The sequence below is a fragment of the Capra hircus genome, chromosome 14 (genome assembly GCF_001704415.2).
Source record: "Capra hircus breed San Clemente chromosome 14, ASM170441v1, whole genome shotgun sequence".
NCBI classification, from domain to species: domain Eukaryota; kingdom Metazoa; phylum Chordata; class Mammalia; order Artiodactyla; family Bovidae; genus Capra; species Capra hircus.
In genome coordinates, this window is record NC_030821.1 from 17,590,101 (window position 1) to 17,611,085 (window position 20,985).

A 20,985-nucleotide genomic window follows, 5' to 3' on the forward strand; every position below is an offset into this window, starting at 1 on the left:
CATACCTATCTTTTCCGCCAGTTGTCTCAGAGAGAAATGTACATGTATGTGCACACAAAAACATACATATGTACACATACATACACACAGGACAGACTATAAATTTTATAAGAGGGGGATGAAGTCATTCAGATTCATGGTACCCAGCAGTTTTGAGAGCTCTTGGCTCCCCTCTTTGACCTGTAGCCTACGTGGCCTCCAGCTGTAATGGGGCAAGCAGTGCCACTGAGTTCACTACACAGTTTCTTTGTCTTTTATTTTAAGGTTTATTCATTTTCGGCTGGGGTGGATCTTCACTGTGGCCCGGGCTTTTCTCTTGTTGCGGTGCCTGGGGGCTGCTCTTCGTTGCAGTGTGCAGGCGTCTCATTGCGGTGGCTCTTCCTGTTGCAGAGCACGTATAGAGCCCAGGGGCTAAGTAGTTGTGGTTCCCAGGCTCTAGAGCACTGACTCAGTAGTTGTGGCACTCAGGTTTAGTTGCCCCATGGCATGTGGGATTTTCCCAGACCAGGGATCAAAGCCGTGTCCCCTGCACTGGAAGTCAGATTCCTTACCACTGATCCACCAAGGAAGCCCCCGCCACACATCTTCCGAATAACCTGCCATGTGCTCACACCCTTCAGCATGTTTAGAGCTGTTCTATGAAATAAGATATGTCCCCATAAGGCCGGAAAGGGTGACTTAATTTTCATTTCATTTCCAAAGTTGAAAATGGTCCTGGACCGGTGGTAGGCTTATAGGAAAGCCAAATAATGAGTGATTATATTCCCTGTGATTTTATGCAAAGTTGGTTGTCCATCATTTCCTCGACTGCAGATATAACTGTACTATTATTCTACTTATTAATTCTACAGATCTGAATTTCTCCTAAAATTTGTTTTTCTCCTAGTTTTCCAGCTATTGCTCAATCACACAGTCATTCACTTGAAGGCATTCCTGATTGCTCTTTTTCTCTAACTTCCCACATCTAATTTATCAACATGTCCTGTCAGCGCTACATCCAAACATGTCCCTATTCCATCTACTTCTCTGTGTTTCTACTGGTACAATTTGAGTCCAAGCCACTGTCTTCTATTCCCTACTACAGTAGCTTCCTAATTGGTCTCTGTGAATCCATCCTTCACTCCCTGAAATGTGCTTTGCAAATAGCAACCAGAGTGATCTTTTAAAAATGTAGATGAGATTACCTCACTCCCCTAACTTGAAACCTTCCTCTGATACTGAGAACAGAATTCAGTATCTTACTCTGGCCCACAAGGACCTATGGTCTCTGCACTGCCCAGCTCTCTGGTATGTCTTGATCACTTATCTCCAGCCCCTCATAAATAAATATAAACCAGTTTGGTTTTTTTTTAATGACTGATTTATATTTAAGTCAGAATAATAATACAAATCAGAGGAGTCCACACTACCTATAAACATAGGTATTATTATAGGCTTATTTAATTCTTATTTCGATTCTTGATTGTAATATAGTCAGATGTTCACCTTCTGAATTGATAACAATGAAATGTGTCATTTTGTCAAATAAACCAGAGTGTGCAGAACTATCCAATTTGCCACAATGTCAACTGTCTCTACTTTCATTTTTTTTCCCTTGTGACGAAGACTTCTAAGATCTATCCTCGTAGCAACTCTGCTTTGATTTTTAAATGTTCACATTTGCTTCCCTGTCTGTCAAAGTCATATTCATGATTATCTTCTCTACCAGTATTCTTGGATTATTTTTGCTGAACAAAGTGGCATTGTCTTTGAATCCTACTGTCTTGTTAGACTAGCCTAAATGCAGAACATCTGTAGTATCTTCAGTCACAATGAAAATACTCATATATCAACGTTTCAGCATCATGTAAAGGGCTTTTTTTGTAACTGATTTTAGGATTCAGATTTATAGTTAAAAATTATCCTAAGCCTGATAAGCATTGGTAGCAGTATTACGCCAGTTGTATTAAACAGAGCATTTAAGTTAGAAAGTACATTCACTAATGACATGTTCTTCATCTTCTCACTGCCACTGGAGAGGCAGGAGAGCAGAGTGGTTATGGGAATGAACTCTAGCCAGAATGCCTGGGCTCAGATTCTGGCTTTGCCATTCACAAGCTGTGTCGCCTTAGACAAGTAAAGTAATCTCTCGACCTCAGGTTTTCTGTTTTGCTTTTCTTTCATCAATAAAATGAGGCTATTAATAATGTAATGCCTATAGGAATGAATATTTATAAGACACATAGAACAATGCCTGGCACATAGTAAATGCTATGTAAGTATGGGTACTACCAGTACTATTACAATGATTATTGCCAAAAGTCTTTTCATCACGCGGAAGCACAGGCTAGACCAGAAAGAGCTGGGGTCTAATGACTCTCCAGACCAGCAGAAGTAGTCTAGGCAATCTGGAACAGTCTGGGGACCTTTACAGTAGACTTGGCACATAAGCACCACGTAAGGGAAGCCTGGCAGGTTTCAAAAAGACGAGAGTCGGTATCAGAGAAGTCCTGCTATATTTCATATCTTCTTGGAGAGAGAGGAACTGATGTGTGGCAGAGTTCAGAGATAAAGCTGCTGGTCTAAGAAGCAAGACAGGGTTGTACCTACTGTAAGCTGAAGTGGAAGGCTAGATCCCAATGCTAAGCGAGAACACCCAGAGCTAACAGCTGAGACAGAAGAACAGAGAAGATGGGCAGAAAGTCTCCATGCTACTGAGCTCCTGGCCTAGCCTTATATTCACCTGGTGAGGAGCAAAATTCATCCCAGGGGTTGGGGTGACCTCATCTGTGAAAGTATGACAGCTTTTTTCTTGAGCCCTGGCAGTGCCAGACCCTGGGCATACTCCTGAGGGGGATCACAGATGGATGAGACACTGTCCAGTCATTAGACGCTGTCTGTGCAGCAGGCAGGTTTCTGTGGTTGTTTGGGGCAGAAGAGTTTCTGTAATTTCAGTATTCAAGCATTCAGCGTTAAATCTCTGTGTTGTCAGAATCCTTCTCCCAGTCTATGTAAATATCTCTAGATCTGTACCAGAGACACAGCTAAAATATTGAGTTCCCAATCCTGAATAGCAGGGAACCTCTGAAAAGAAATCTTTTTATCAGCCTGGTCTAGTATAGGTAACCTGGACATTAAAGTCTCAGCTGCTGACTCCTGTCCCCTCCCGCTTTGTGTTTTACTAATTCAGTGACCTTAGGCAAACTGCTCATCTTTTGGAGCCTTAATTTCCTCAACCAGACACCTGAGTTAACACTATTTACCTTTCAGAGTTTTTTCCATGAGATTTAAGTGAAATATTAAAGCTAAAACAAATGCCTTACACAAAATGAGCTCTTAATAAATGTTAGTTTCCTTCCCTCCACTTCTTCATATTCAAATGCCTGGACCAAAATAAAGCCTCCTAAATGGAATTTCAGCCTTCAATCACTTCTTCCAACCTGCCCTACTGAGTTCTTAAAGGAACAGGTGGATTGTGTCATTCCCTAAGGAAAACCTTCAGGGGTCCTGTCACTCTGCTAGCCTGACTGAAGTAGTGAGTGAAGTTGCTCATTCGTGTCTGACTCTGCAACCCCATGGACTGTAGCCTCCCAGGCTCCTCTGTCCATGCAATTTTCCGGGCAAGAGTACTGGAGTGGGTTGCCATTTCCTTCTCTAGGAGGAAAACCTTCAGTGGTCCTGTCACTCCGCTAGACCAGCCTTGAGGGCCCTACTAAACCTCCAGGCCCAGTTTTGCCTTTCCTTCCCTTATATACAATCTCTGCTCTGGTCAAAGGGGCCAATGGCCTCCCAAGTCTGGACCACTCCCTCTGCCTGGGCATCTCTCCCTTTTTGCTGAAATCCAGTCCACGCTTCCAGACAGCTCCAGTGCCATCTGGAAGCCTTTCCTGGATACCCTCTCCACCCATGATGCTGCCTTTCTCTGACATCCTGTAACACTTCATGGCATCACGTTTATGCTGTTTCTCACCTGGTCTTCACGTTTTAGTCATCCATATCTTGTCTCCCACCTAGATTGTAAGTTTCCAAAGGAAATGGTCACGTGTGATTTGTCATTATGTTCCTTATAGTACCCAGTGCTGCAGAGATGCTCAGTATATTGAATGGGTGGATAAGTACATGGATATCTATGTTCCTAGTCTGTGTAATTCAGACATATTCCATTGTTTGCCATTATTTTATGGGGCTATTGAATGCATTTGGTTTTACAAACTGAATTATGTCAGGATGCATTGTGTTTTATGCTTCAGTGGTATTACCTACTATAAATACACAGTCTAATGTCATTATGTTACATGGGCTCTTGGTGAGATCATTGAATATTCTGCCAAGCCCACTGCCCCCTAGGCAGGGGCTAGTTCTTAAGTACAAAAATAAGTTAATCTCCTTGGTTTTAGTCCTAAAAACAAAATCGAGTTTGGATTTTTTTTTTTCCTTCAGTACTGTTTGGTTCATAAAAAAACTGACCTTACATAGACTCCTTAAATGTATTTGTTTATATGTCTTTCCATGATTAATATTGGAATTTATAAACCAAGCTCCTCATATGACTTTATGGAATTTATTTTGTGATTGTACTGAAAAATATGGAAAACAGTTCTATAATGTTAAACTAGCCATAGGTTCAGAATAAAGACCCTGAAATTAATGTTCACAAAAAGCAAAAGGAGCATATTTAGCATTCAATTTTATCATGTTAAATTGTAAGTGTTAGTAATGTGTTTGCGCTCGGTTGCTCAGTCGTGTCTGACTCTCTGCATTTCCGTGAACTGTAACCCCCAGGCTGCTCTGTCCATGGGATTTCCCAGGCAGAAATACTGGAGTGAGTTGCCATTTCCTACTCCAGGGGATCTTCCCAACCTAGGGATCAAACCTGCCTCTCTTGAATCTCCTGTGTTGGTGGGCAGGTTCTTTGCCACTAGCGCCACCTTAAGGTAGAGTAATACCATCAACCTAGAATAGATGTTGGAGAAGGCAATGGCACCCCACTCCAGTACTCTTGCCTGGAAAATCCCATGAACAGAGGAGTCTGGTGGGCTGCAGTCCATGGGGTCGCTACTAGTCGGACACGACTGAACGACTTCACGTTCACTTTTCACTTTCATGCATTGGAGAAGGAAATGGCAACCCACTCCAGTGTTCTTGCCTGGAGAATCCCAGGGGCGGGGGAGCCTGGTGGGCTGCCGTCTGTGGGGTCGCACAGAGTCGGACACCACTGAAGCGACTTAGCAGCAGCAGCAGCAGAATAGATGTGCTATTGAAGTGAGCTGAAATATAAGAAATTTCTGGCACTGTGTCTGGCATATACTGTAGATTTTCCTCTCTCCTCATCCTGTTGTGTATACTGCCTACTGAGGTTTCCATTTTGGAAATACCCATGTTCTCAGATTGTAAAATTTTAGTCCATACTTTGTAGTGGAATTGGTAATGGGGATTTTAATCGTCACATAGATCAGTCATGGTGCTTGTTCTTGTTCTCTCAGTACTGTATTACTCTGGTTTTAATATTTATTTTCATTTATATATTGTACTAAGTGTTTAGATATCTTCATTAGGTATGTGATAGTAGCCCAAACTAAATAGTCATCTTTCCCCAAGGATCTCAAGAGTATAAAGCTTGAATATTACAATTCAAGATAAACATTCAGTATTGGGCTGGGATCACTGGAGAAATATAAGCAGATGTGAAGTAAAGTTAAAGAAGTAAAATAAAGGATAACATACTGTATGGATTAAAAGTAAAGACATAAGAGCTAAAGTCAGAAGTTTCTCTTAATGTAGGAAGTATGTAGGGTATACATAAGATTACTGGTGTTAAAGTCAGATAAAAGGGAAAGAAAATGTTTAATTTAGAGAAAAAATGAACACAGGTTCATAAAACCTTACATTACAAAAATGAAATAGACATTTAAAATCAGATGTATACCTTCAGAAAATGTGCATATAATTAACAGATGAGAAGATAAACATATATATCTGTTACTTTTATTTCCACATTGTAGCATTTATCATCAATAAAAGTTGAATACCTTTTCAGTATAGCGTATGACAGCGAAGATAGGAAGAAACAATATCTACCTCTGCTCTTGTAGGGGTTATAATCTAATTGAAAAGAAAGGCCATAATTACATATGCAAATGCAGGAGATAGAGTAGCTGAATATATATTAGGATAGACACATTTATATAGGAGAAACCATGTAATTTGGGGAATTATGACATTTAAAAGAGTAAACTGAATTAATTGGCAAAAAAAGAATAAGTTTGTTACTAAAGCTCTATAATTTCATAGCACTTTCACAGTTAAGGCATTTTCAAGCTTCAGAATTAGGTGCAAATCTCTTACATGAAAAAAAAAAATGACCAGTGTTCATAAAAGATATCTTCTCTAGGATAACAGGAAGAAAAAGACAAAAAGCAGACTGTGTCATATGTTTATTTCTGGTGGAGAAAGAGAATGGTAAGCCAAAGAAATCAGTGTACTCATGCCCAATTCATTTTTATTTATCCAACTCAAAAGTCAGGGAAATTAGTTTTTAAAGTAACACTAATATGATTATAAAAATCAAAGTGAAACCACATTGGGAGAATAACAAACAAAACAATGCATAGTTAGAAGCCAAGGAGAATCTAAATGGTTGCGATCTATGTTATTTTTGCTGAAAAGTGTTACGATCATCTTTGTTTTTTACACCCAGCTCTGTGCCAGGTGTTTCGAGTACATAACCTCATTAAATCTCATTTTTGCTGTGAGGGGGTGGGCAGTATCCCCATTTTATAAGTGGGGAAACTGAGGCCATGAGAAATTAACTGGTCTTGAATCATTAAACTGAAAAATGGAAGAGCCAGAATTTCATCCCAGGTCTTTCTGACTCCAAAACTTATGTTCTTTACCGTATTTGTAAAACAATTCAGTATTCATATTATAAATGACACATATGAGTGATAGTTAGGAACTCTGTTGAGAAATATGGAAAGAAAATAAAATTATTCTTTTGCTTCAGACTGTTCAATCATGAAATAATGAGTCAGACCAAAATGCAGAATAACCTTAAATAAATAAAATGACTCCCAGACACAGAAGACTGGGTATTCGGATATCTAAATAAAGAACCTTTCCTTCAGAAGGAGAACTGGTCAGTTCTAGAAGCCTAGGATGGTTATGGAAGCATTTGTTGGAAGAAGCCTCCTGGCAGCATCCAAAGAAATGGTGCCTAAGTGTCTGGTTCACCTGGTAGCTTAAATCCCCTTTATGGAGATGAATGTAGCAGCTGTCAGATCTCTGGGTCTAACATCCAAATCATCTAACCACCCAAATATCCTTCTAATAGTTTGACTCCTGATGCAGTATGTCTACAGAGAGTTCTCAGGCCAGCATCAGTATCCAGGCTGCTTGGCAGTGATACATCTCATGGTAAATTAATAACTTGGCATCTGGTTTATATATCAGTCTCTAGTGAACTTGGTTACATGATTCAGCATTCTTAAATCTAGCCAGTCCTGGGACACCATGGGCATTTTTTGAGACGGCAAGACCCATGGCCAGGTCGTAAATCATGATGAATCTGTCATGCTAAGTACCCTCCCGTGGCACCTGCCTTTCCAGCACGTTGGCCCCTCCCGGATGACGTCTCTATTGTACAGTGTGTCATAAACCTTTCCAAACAAAACCCTACTCTTAACTACCTTGAAGAGTTGGGAGGAAGAAAGACAATTTATGTTAAGCTCCAGGCATGGCTTCCCTGATAGCTTAGTTGGTAAAGAATCCGCCTGTTATGTGGGAGACGCTGGTTCAATCCCTGGGTCAGGAAGAACCCCTGGAGAAGGGATAGGATGCCCACTCCAGTATTCTGGCCTGGGGAATTCCATAGACTGACTCTATGGTCCATGGGGTTGCAAAGAGCCGGACACGGCCGAGCGCCTTTCACTCACGCACTGTGATGTCATACACAGTTAAAGGCTCAGTAGGTTGTTACGGCACTCAGTAACTGCTGTCATTCTCACATCGCCATCCTCATCACTGTCCCCTCAACTGATCAGAGGCCCTCAGCTCTACTGGGACAGACCAAGAAAGCCCTATTTTCTGAGAAAGACACTTTTCTGGTTGTAGTCTGTCATAGTACTTATTGAGAATGATGGCTCTGCATGTAATTAATGAAATGCTTTCACTGACTGAGAATGGCTGTTAGATGAGGTGCCACCTTCCCCCAGTTATACCATCAGTGCCTGCAGGGTAGCTGGTCAGCAGATAGCAGAAACCCCCTCAAGCCGGCCTAGCGAAAAACAGAGGCGACAGCTTGGGTCAAGAGACAGTCGGGGAGTCCTAGAGGGCAAGGGCGAGATGCGTCTGGGCCTTTAGTAAAGGACGGGGCCAAGAATGGAAAACAGGAATCCAGGGGAGTATTGACCCGCTGGTCCTCTCTCTGCTTCTTTCCTCATATTTGCTTTACTCTTTTTCAGCAGACTAGCTTCTTTTTTGCCGTTTCTCAGGCCACCTGGTAGTCTCCCCACAACTCCCAGGGCTCTCAAAGTCACATCTACAAGTCCAGCCTCTGGTCCAGTTCCACATTCTTGATGGGCCTCATTTGGTGTCAAGAGCTCTTGGCCCGTTCAGCTAAGGGGTGGAATCAAATTCCCCAGCATGGCTGTGAATTAAGGGTCATTTGTGAGCTTTGCAGGTACCCGCAGAGCGAGTTATCCTATGTCATAGCTCTAACTATTCTCATTCGCCACCCTGGCTAGCCTGGCCCAGCTCATGGTCAGTACTGGCCTCCTGCTGTCGGCTGCTTCTTTCCTGTCTGACCACCTCTGAAGATCTTCACAGTGTATTCTGCTCTTGCAAGAGGGAACCCTTTTATATGTGGCCTGTAGTGTTGGAGAAGAGTCGCCACTGCCAGTAGGGTCTCAAGAAAGACTGCCTCACTAAAAGAAGTTTACTTCTTTTTGCTATGGTTTCTCCAGCTTTTCCTTTTGCAAATATCTGGCAAAGCTGTTTCTCTCTATACATCATAAGCTTTTTAAATCTTCTCATTTTCCTCCCCAGCTGTCTTCCCAAAAGATAGATTAAGCAAGTTTTTATGTCTTACAGATACATAAGAGATACTTTCTTTTCCCCAAGTATCTATCTTGATCAGTGCTTCCTTTTTAAATGCAATGACTGTGTAACACATTAGGAACTTCACAGATTCTATAAATACTCTCTCAGTTCTAGTATGTATGAGAGCTTTACCTATAAAATAATTTTCTGTTTGAAACTGAGTTTACATTGTGATGCCTAATGTCTGTATCTTGGTGATTTGTTTGGTTTTTCTAATGACGTCTTACTTACTTATTCACAGCTTGAATTGAAGCTTCCTTAAACCTTACGGTTGTGTGGATTTTATTCTTTTTTTTTAATTACATGAAAAAATGTTCCAAGTCAGAGAGTAATACTCAGTATTACCCAATAAATTAAAAACTAGACTTTTGCTGCTTTAAACTTGACTTTATAATCTTCCTATGATTCTAAAGCACATGGACCTGATAGGTAAAGGTTATGATATTAGCACATGGTGACACTAGGGGAAAAGAATCCTTCAGAGAGTTACTTGCAATCTAATATGATTTGCCTCTTCCACGCACAACTTAAAAAGAATAAAAGGAAGTGTTCTTGGGTGTTTCTTTTCAACTGTGTTGGGCTGTTCACTTATAGCTCCACATATGTTCCCAGAATCCCGAGTCTTTTTATTTTATAAGCACCTCCTGCCCACTGGCAGCTGTGCTAATGTGTCCCAGAAGGCCTTGCTCCTATCCATCATCTTTAGGAGGGGTGCTCAAAGCCAGATACGAGATTCATTGTTGCTGAAATACAGAAAAGAAAAAGAAGCCTTGCGGGCTTTGAGGAAGTAAGAGGCAGAGCCAGACTCTTAGAAAATAAAGGAAAGGAAAAAGTCCTGCATACTCAGTGGACACAAAAATAAATGGTTTTGAATGATGGGTAACAGTGCTGGATCGACTACTAAGTGTTCTGCATCCAGAAGCCATTGCCTCCTTTTTTGGACAATGAAAGGAACCTAAAATAGAGTATTCCCTGGATACGCTTTAATCATCCTGTCTTCATGGTGTTGTAAAAGTATTTAAAAAAAAAAAAAAAAGGATCTAGGAATACATTAAAAAGAGCTCCGCCTGAGAACTTTGAGATTTAATTCAGTAAATACAGATAAAAAGATCTGAGCTAGGGCCATTAAATATGCAGAGGAGGAGAGGGCTCTAGTTCTGCTGTCAAGGCACCTCTAGTCTTTAGGAGGGATAACAAGCACACAGAATAAGGCAAGACAGAACTGTGATTTGATATGGGAGACACCTGGAGAACATGGCCTTAAAGCAAGGAGAGTTTATATCTGGCAACACCAGGAAAAGCCTCCATGGAGGAGATGGCAATTGATGGCAATCCTTAAAGGCCAAATAGGACTTCAACATATAAAATGAGGGGAAAAGGGTATAGGAAGAAAAGATGAGCCTGAGCAAAATTTCAAAATTGAGTAAAAGAATACAGAATTTATGCTTGGGGGTTTTCAAATAATCTGGTTTGACCAGCACAAATTATGAAAGTAACAGATTAGTGGATAAGGGATAAGCCTTAGACTTGGGTTTTTAGTCTATGACCATTCCATGCAGAGAAAGAAAGTCACATATTTACTGAGCATCTAGTATGTACCAGGCACCAAACTTGTCCTTTTACATGTCATATCTCGTGTATCCTCTCTGTAACCCTGTGTAGCTGGTCCTGTTATCTCTAGAGCTAGGGTTACTTAGGTTCTGAGAAGTTACCTAGTCTTTCCAAGATCATAAAGCAAGTAAGGAGGTAAAACTGAGACTCAAATCTAGGTTTTTATTAATCAGAAGTTCTTCTGTGTTGTACAGCTTGACTACTTTTAGAGTATGGAGTTTGTATTTTGTTTGATGGTCATTGGAAAACCATTGGCAGTCCAGGACCTTAGGTAAATTAATCTGATAGCCTGGTAGAGAGTAGAATGGAGTGAGAAGAGACCAAAAATGAGAAGACCTGGGAATTCTCTGGTAATCCAGTGGTTAGGACTTGGTGCTTTCACTGCCAGGGCCTTATACTGCAGAGTTCAATTCCTGGTGGGGGAACTAAGATCCTACAAGGTATGTGACATAGCCACACACACAAAAATAATTAATTTTTTAACAAAGTAGAAGACCTGTTAGGGGTCTCAGAGAAGAGATGGCAAAAGCTATAACTGGAGGGATAGGGTGTGAGGAGATGGGGGATAATACCTGGTATGGAGAAAAAGAAATGAATGCAGGAGACGTAGAGAAATAATCTGTGTTCTTGACAACCAGTGTCGCAGTTTAATGAGAGTGAGTAAGAGAAGTCATAGCATAGATGTCAGTTAGACTTCAGCTTCATAGGAAATACAATAAGACTGTTCACAAAATTTGGGAATAAGAAGAGTATCTCTCATGTTAGGCACTCTTCACCATGCTACTCACTGTATGCAGTTTATATCTGCTCCTGAAGTCAACTGCAGAAGTGAGTGATGTTCTTCCCTTCTTACAGATAAGAAAGTTGAGGATCTGAAAAGTTAAGTGAGTTGCTGTGAGCCTCTTTTCCCTGAAAAGTGCATGAATGCACACATGACTTCACATATAGTTTCAAAAAGTTTATGGGTGCCTGTAAAATGTATGAATCTTTGATGAAGAATCCCAACAAGGAATCCTGCCAGAGCTACTGGACCTCTGTGCCCTTTAGGATTAGGTTTAGATGTGAGTGACAGAAAGTACAAAACAGTAACAGCTTAGGCAAAACCAGCTTCTTTTCCAGTCATACATGAAAATAACCTGAAGGCAGATGGTCTAGGGCTATACATGTCTCTACAAAGTCGTGAAGGCCCAGATATCTTCTTGCTTCCTGCTGCTCTGCTGTCCCCAGCACTTGCTCTTCCTTCATGGTCCAAGATGGCCGCATAAGCGTGAAGCCTCTTGTCCCCAGTCCAGCCAGAGGAAGAGGAGGGAACCAAAGAGCAGAGAAAAGGCTGTTCCTGGGAAGCCACACCCTGCACGCCGTGCTGCCAGCATTCCAGAGTCCAGAACTGTATCACGTGGCTACTCCTAAGGGCTACCTGGGACTCATTTGCTGAGGAGGAAGGGAAGGAGAGAGGTCTTGGGAGACACCAGAAGTGCCTGCTGGCGTCACAGCTGTAACCCCCCAGGGATCTAGGTCCATGCTATCTGCTGTGCTAGCCAGCCTGTGACCTGCTTCTGCCTCTGGCCTGCTTGTGAAACTCATTCATCACTCAGTCTGCGGTGCAGTAAGAGAACTCGCTTTCTAGCCCATGAGTAAATAGTTTGCCGAGGCAGAATTTGTGGAGAAAACTTAAAAAGCAAATGAGATTTTTGAAATAAAATATATAAATAAGTAGTTGAAATGCTAGCATTCTTTGCGCTTCAAAAGAATAAGAGGTGGAGAAGGAATCTGTCAGTAAGACGTGCTTTTAAAGCAAATGGAAAACATTTGCAAACTGCAAGAATACTGAAGTCATTTTTGTCCTGTCACTTTATTTGGTGGTAGAAATTTTATTAGCCTATTTCTCTTTTCCTATTAAATACTCCTGCATTTAAAAAGGAGGGAGGGGAAGTTTTTTATTTTTTCCTGGAAGCAAAGAACTATGCCTAGCAATAAGCATGTTTGATGTTTATTGGTCAGTATTAAAAAATGTTTGAGGTATAAAAAAATGAAAGGACAGTAAATATGAGCTGATGGTGTATGATCGTCTTTTTATGAATTATTCTTCCCTAAATAGAAGTACTTCTCCCTATGAGAGTCATAGTAAAAACCATTGTTTAAAAACTTTGAGTTGTTTCCTGGAATCTACATTGTTGAGACAGTAACGAACAGAAAGAGAAAAGTAAGGTCCAAAGAAGTAATATAGCCTAGTTGCTAAGAACAAAGAGTCTGGGGATTCTTTAATGGTCCAGTGCTTAGGGGGCTTCCCAGCTGACTCAGTGGTAGAGAATCTGTCTGCCAGTGCAGGAGATTCAGGTTTGATCCCTGGGTTGGGAAGATACCCTGGAGAAGAAAATGGCAACCCCTTCCAGTAGCCTTGCCGGGGAAATCTCATGGACAGAGGAGCCTGGTGGACCACAGTTCATAGGGTTGCAAAGAGTCAGGCACAACTTAGTGACTGAGCATGAAAACACACACTTACATCCATTTGTTTGTATACACATGCACACATATAATAAAGCAAGGGTAAAAGGAAGGATACAGGAACTTCTATAAGATCCCCTGGAGGGGGCTTAATTGCTCTGCATCCTGTGTAATCCTCCCACATGAGGAATCGAAGTCGTGCCTCCTGCTTTGGCAGGCAGATTCAGCTCCTGTAGCAACATTTTAAATGCAACATCAAAGTCAAGAATTTTGATTCTCTTTAACTGTTAGAACATTTTTTAGCAACTTGTTTGAGATACAATTATTAAACTATTCAATTCATGCATTTAAAGGGTACGGTTCAGTGGTTCTTAGTATTTTCTACAGTTTAGTCGCTTAGTCCTGTCTAACTCTGCGACCCCATGGACTGCAGCACACCAGGCTTCCCTGTCTATCACCAACGCCCGGAGTTTACTCAAACTCATGTCCATCGCGTAAGTGATGCCATCCAAACATCTCATCCTCTGTCGTCCCCTTCTTCTCCTGCCTTCATTCTTTCCCAGCATAAGAGTCTTTTCCAGTGAGTCAGTTCTTCACATCAGGTGGCCAGAGTATTGAAGTTTCACCTTCAGCATCAGTCCTTCCAATGAATATTCAGGGTTGATTTCCTTTAGGATGGACTGGTTGGATCTCCTTGCAGTCCAAGGGACTCTCAAGAGTCTTCTCCAACATCACAGTTCAAAAGCATCAATTCTTCAGTGCTCAGCTTTCTTCATAGTCCAACTCTCACATCCATACATGACTACTGGAAAAACCATAGCTTTGACTACATGGACCTTTGTTGGCAAAGTAATGTCTCTGCTTTTCAATCTGCTGTCTAGGTTTGGCCACCTCATGTGAAGTGTTGACTCATTGGAAAAGACTCTGATGGTGGGGGGGGTTGGGGTCAGGAGGAAAAGGGGACGACAGAGGTTGAGATGGCTGGATGGCATCACCGACTCGATGGATGTGAGTTTGAGTGAACTCTGGGAGTTGGTGATGGACAGGGAGGCCTGGTGTGCTGTGATTCATGGGGTCACAAAGAGTCGGACACAACTGAGTGACTGAACTGAACTGAAGGTTGGTCGCAGCTTTTCTTTGAAGAAGCGTCTTTTAATTTCATGGCTGTAGTCACCATCTGCAGTGATTTTGGAGCCCCCCAAAATAGTCTTTTACTGTTTCCTTTGTTTCCCCATCTGTTTGCCATGAAGTGATGGGACTGGATGTCATGATCTTAGTTTTCTGAGTGTTAAGCTTTAAGCCAACTTTTTCACTCTCCTCTTTCACTTTCATCAGGAGGCTGTTTAGTTCTTTGCTTTCTGCCGTAAGGGTGGTGTCATGTGCGTATCTGAGGTTACTGATATTTCTCCAGGCATTCTTGATTTCAGCTTGTGCTTAATCCAGCCTGACATTTCTCATGATATACTCTGCATAGAAGTTAAATAAGCAGGGTGACAATATACAGCCTTGATGTATTCCTTTTCCTATTTGTAACGAGTCTGTTGTTCCATGTCCAGTTCTAACTGTTTCATCTTGACCTGCATACATATTTTTCAGGAGGCAGGTCAGGTGGTCTGGTATTCCCATCCCTTTAAGAATTTTCCACAGTTTATTGTGATCCACACAGTCAAAGGCTTTGGCATAGTTAGTAAAGCAAAAGTAGATGATTTTATGGAACTCTCTTGCTTTTTCGATGATCCAGCGGATGTTAGCAGTTTTCATGGAGTTGTACAGTTATCTCCGCTGTCTATTTCAGAATATTTTCATCATCTTGGAAAGAAATCTGGTACCCTTCAGCTATCTTCTAGTCTTCCCTCTCTTCCGGCCCCTAAGTGAAGTCACTCAGTTGTATCCAGCTCTTTTCGACCCCATAGACTATAGCTTACCATGCTCTTCTTTTCATGGGATTTTCCAGGCAAGAGTACTGGGTTGCCATTTCCTTCTCCAGAGTATTTTCCCAACCCAGGGATCAAACCTGGGTCTCCCGCATTGTAGGCAGACGCTTACTGTCTGAGCCACCAGAGAAGTCCTTGCCAACCACTAATTTACTTTCTGTCTCTGTATATTTACCTGTTCTGGACATTGTAGGTGAACGGGATTGTATAATTTGTGATTTTTGTGTGTGACTGGTTTCTGTCATTTAGCATATTATTTTCAAAGTCCACCCATTTAAATCATGAATCAGTGTTTCAATACTTTCTGTTACCAAATAGAAATATATTTGGGGGATTTACCACATTTTCCTTACTTAGCATGCATCAGTTGTTGAACATTTGGATGTTAGCACCTTTTCTTTTTGAAACCAAAAAACTCTTTATTGCAGAGGTACAGAAAGGTAGTGGCAGAGATATACAGCAATAAATTAGGTGTGGTCGGGAAGGGACAGGCAGATGTGGGCCACACGTCAACAAGAATAGTGCCCACGACAGGGTCTCTTGCTGGATAACTCATACTGTAATAAAAGTAGAGTATTAGCACATTTTGAATTCTTATTCACTTAGTCTCTGTACTGTCCAGTGGACTTGAGGGAAAGGACCAAAAAGTAGTGACAACGATTAATACTATTTACAGGATGCTCTTATAAGCATTATCTCTAAGATTGTACAATCCAGGCTTCATGAAACAAACACATAAGCAACTATCACCCAGTGTTATACACTATGTGTTAATGGGTGTACAGGGAAAGAAGTTCATATAGTAGTTGATGAGCTTGAAAAATAGGCTTAAAGCCAGGTAGTGGAGGATTTTAAAGGCTATGCTGAGACATTCGGGCTTATTCCACAAGCACTTTGTTCTGTGAGGTAGTCATTAAGGTTATCAAGCTGAGCAACGACCATGGCTGATTACAGAGGGAAAGACAAGTTGGAGGATACTACAGATATGCCTTGTTTTTACTGTGTTTCACTTTATTGCATATCACAGGTTTGCAGTTTTTATAAATTGCGGGTTTGTAGCAATCCTGCTTCAAGCGAGTTTATCAGCACCATTTTTCCAACAGCATTTGCTGACTTTTTGTCCCTGTGTCACTGTGTGGTAATTCTCACAGTATTGCAGACTTTTTCATTATGATTATATTTGTTATGGTGATCTGTGGTCTTTGATGTTACTATTGCAAAAAGATTACAACTTGTTAAAGGCTTAGATTATGGTTAGCAATTTTTAGCAATACAGTATTTTATAAATGAAGGACTCTTGAGAGCCCCTTGGACAGCAAGGAGATCCAACCAGTCAATCCTAAAGGAAATCAACCCTGAATATTCACTGGAAGGACTGATGCTGAAGAATAAGGTTTCAATGCTTTGGCCACCTGATGCAAAAAGCTGATTCATTGGACAGGACCCTGATGCTGGGAGAGTGAAGGCAGTAGGAGAGGAGGGTAACAGAGGATGAGATGGTTGGATGCCATCACTGACTCAATGGACATGAGTTTGAGTAAATTCCGAGGGTTGGTGATGGACAGGGAGGCCTGGCGTGCTGCGGTTCATGGGGTCGCAAAGAGTCGGACACGACTGAGCAACTGAACTGAACTGAATTCTGTGGAGGAAGCTATTGGTTGGAGGACTTAGAAGTAGAGAGTTTTTGAATGATAAGTTTCATTCCTTGGAGATAGAAGAAATTAGAGGCAAGATGTCAGGTTTTCAAGGTTGTAAGATGAAAATGACAAGGCATAAATGCAGGTTTGGTCAGTATCTATATGCTTTTGTGTACTAGCCAACAATCCTTGATAGATATTATTTATCAAAATAAATATATATCGATTGATAGAAGTATCAATATTTGTAGTATTCCAAGGACTGAAAACTAACTTGGAAAAAGACCCTAAGGTTTCCGGATTGGAAAAGGTAGTTTTTACTTTTTTCCCCCTCATTCTTTGTTCATTTATTGTTTTCTTATTTAGCACCAGCCATTGCTAAGAGCATTGTATGATTGTTGTTGTTTAGTCAGTCATGGCCAACTCTTTGCAACCCCATGGACTGTAGCCCCCCAGGCTATATCCTGTCCATGCGATTTTTCCAGCAGGAATACGGGAATGGGTTGCCAGTTCCTTCTACAGGGGATCCTCCCAACCCATGGATCAAACCCGCATCACTGCATCGCAGGCAAATTCTTTACCCCTGAGCCATATGGGAAACCACCTCGCTTAATTCTCACAACATTTCAAAAGCCGTTATTCATAGTTTACTAAGGAAACTACAGCTCAGAGAGCCATAACCTGCTGAAGATAATCTGCTAAAAGATACCCTTTGTAAAACATACTTTTACATGACATCATTGTTTCTTACATTTTGGCATCCATGGGATGGTCCAAAGGAGCCTCCTTCAAACACAGACTTGAAATTAACTCTTACTTTGTAACCAAATTCTATATTCTACTCTACAGTGCATTTTTATTAGTTTTACTATTATTATAAAAGGATATTCTGTCTGTCATTATCTGTACAACTAGTTACTGAGAGAGACCCTCTTACATTTTATAAAACTGAAACCAAAGTATATGTCAGACAGTTTTATCTATCTTGGTGTTGCAGTGTTTTAAAAACCTAGACTTAAATAAGTCACTGCAGATGGCAGTTCTTTTTTCACTGCCTTATCAGCCATATAATAATGAATCACCGAGAGGGATGCCCAGAATGCTTCCAAAACAGCTAAGTAATATGTCAGTTTTAGGCTTCTATTACAAGGAATTTTGATAAGTTTTTTTCTTGATAATAGTTCTTATATCATATATTGGACTGGAGTGGTTGCTTTTTCAGTGTGCAAGGGGACACCCTCTAAATAATACTCATCAAAGGCCTATTTCAGTGAAGAGACAACAATATAGTTGTTGTTTACTTTTGTGGGTCTTGCTATTTATAAACAGAACCAGGATTCTCAATGGACTCATTTTCACTACAACCAGTTTTCTTAACACAACTCTCAAAACTTCATTTCAGTGCAATTATCTTGAAATATATATAATGTTGCATTCACAGTTTTATCTTACATTTGTTGACTGGAAAATATTTAGCCTTAGAAATATATTTGCTATATAAGCCAACTTTGAACCATTCTTTGAAAGTTAACAGTGATTTCATTAATCTTACCCATATTTTGACTCCCCTATTGTGACATCTCTTTTTTACTCCATGAGGAAAAGTGTTTTCCAAACATTGACCAATATCTTTTTCTTTTTAGCTACGTATGTGTGAAGTAGCAAGCTTTCAGATTTCAGCAAGCTTCATATGTCATTAAAAATTTGTCTTAAAAAAATGAGTCCTCAGATTATTGAATTTTTTATCAGTTGAAAAATGTTCTGTTGAGCACATTAAGAAAATCCAAAGTTTAACTTTGAGGTAAGGTAATCTCAGTGATTATTGTAGTGTATTTTAGTATATTGAGAATTGTAAAGTGATCTTGAAGAATTAGGTTTCTTGTAATTTTCTACTGTATATTTGGCTCCATCTAGATATACAGCCCTACTTTTTTTCCACAAATATTACCTTGATCTGTTTAAAATTTATATACTATGTTGAAAATCTCCACTAGATACTTTACCATCAAGTATAAAGTAGACCTTCATAAAATACCATATCATTGATATAGCCAACATAGACCAATAAAATAGCCAAATCACTAAAGTCAGTTCTGTCATTTAGTGGTAGGATAAAGAACCTCAGTTGATGAGGCAATTTCTCAAGTATGTATGGAATACACTAAAATTTATCATTTGATACTATCTATTGGTGATGGCATTTTTTAAATTGGGGTATAATTTATAGATAACATTAGTTTCAGGTATACAACATAATGTGGTTTCCCAGATGGCTCAGTGGTAAAGAACCTACCTGTCAATGCAGGAGATACAGGAGACGTGGGTTTGATCCCTGGGTCAGGAAGATCCCTTGGAGGAGGAAATGGAAACCTAGTCTGGTATTCTTGCCTGGAAAATCCCATGGACAGAGGAGCTTGGCGGGCTGCAGTCCATGGGGTCGCCAAGAGTCGGACATAACTGAGCACACAGGCACACATACAATGTAATGATTAGATACTTATATATATTTTGCAAAATGTTCCCCAAAATGTCTGGTCAACATCTGTCACCATACATAGTTATACAGTTTTTTTTCTTGTGATAAGAACTAAGATCTCCTCTCTTAGCAATTGTCAACTGTACAATACAGTATCAGTTATAGTCACCCTGCTATACATTACATCCATATGACTTTTTTTGTAATTGGAAGTTTGTAACTTTCGACTCCCTTCACTCATTTCCCAAGGACTTCCCTGGTGGCTCAGACGGTAAAGTGTCTGCCCTCAATGTGGGAGACCTGGGTTCGATCCCGGGGTCGGGAAGATCTTGAGAAGGAAATGGCAACCCACTCCAGTACTCTTGCCTGGAAAATTCCATGAACTGAGGCGCTTGATAGGCTATAGTCCGTGGGGTCACAAAGAGTCAGACAGGACTGAGCTGCTTCACTTTGCACTTTCACTCATTTTCCCCACCCCTCCGCCCCTGCCTCTGACAGCAGCCAGTCTATTCTCTGTATCTGTGAATTTGGTTTTGTGTTTTAGATTTTAGATTTTTGGATTCCACATACAAGTGAGGTCATACAGTGTTTATATTTCTCTGTCCAGCTTATTTCATTTAGCACCAGGGATACTCATGTTGTCACAGATGGCAAGGTTTCCTTCTTATGTAAAGCTGAATAATATTCAACTGTGTATATAGACGCCACATTTTCTTTATCTTTTCATCTATCGATGAACACTTATGTTGTTTCCATTTCTTGGCTATTATAAATATTGTATCAATGAATGTGGGAGTGCATATATCTTTCTGTCTTTTAATTTTCTTCAGATAAAATGCTTAGAAATGGAATTGCTGAATCATATGATAATTTCTGTTTTTAATTTTTTAAGGAACCTCCATAGTGGCTAGACCGATTTACCTTCCCACCAGTAGTGCCCAGGGGTTCTCTTTTCTTATCAACACTTGCTGTTTCTTATCTTTTTTATAATAACCATTCTAACAAAGACATGAGGCAGTATCTCACTGTGGTCTTGATTTGCTTTTCCCTGACGATTAATAATGTTGACTACCTCGTCATTTGCCTATTGGCCCTCTGTTTGCCTTCTTTGGGAAAAAATGCCTACTTAGATCTTCTGCCCACTTTTTAATCAGATTTCTTTTTTTTTTTGCTATTAAGTGGTATGAGTTTTTTATATATTGTATTTTAGGTATTACCCTCTTGTCAGATACATAATTTACAAATATCTTCTCTGACGATGGCACTTTTTTAACTCTCTTTTTCTCCCCTTTTCTTTTTTCTTTTTTTGGATTGAGTACAAATATGGCCTTTTGTGAGATATGTACATGCTTTCATCAGAATTTCTTGTTTTATGAACTCTGCCTTCTAAAATGATTCTTAAACTGATATTGAAGGAAGTTTCAAGCAATATGTAAATTTTTATTGATTGATCCTATATTATTCCTAACAAAGACATCTATTGTTATGTAAGTTTTAGGTGAGGGGAAAAAAATCTGATGATGTCCCTTGAAAAAAGTTCTAAGATTTCATCATGAAAACTTTACATACACAAAAGTAAAGAGACCTGTATAACAAACTCTGTGTGTCTTTCACACATCTTTAGTAATTATTGATGTCCTGTTATCCTTGTTAGATCTGTTCCTCTCACGACTTTTTGTTTATCCTCATTGTTTTTCTAGAGTATTTCAAAGGAAGTCCAGACATCCTTTTATTTCACCCATTCAGTTCAGTTCAGTTGCTCAGTCGTGTCCTACTCTTTGCGACCCCATGAATCGCAGCACGCCAG

The 20,985-nt window shown here is 40.3% G+C and overlaps 1 protein-coding gene across 6 annotated transcripts in view; it reads left to right on the forward strand.

The window, feature by feature from the left end:
* The window catches only part of VPS13B (vacuolar protein sorting 13 homolog B), a 786,697-nt gene that overhangs the window by 625,769 nt on the left and 139,943 nt on the right, over window positions 1-20,985 (forward strand). The window lies entirely within an intron of this gene.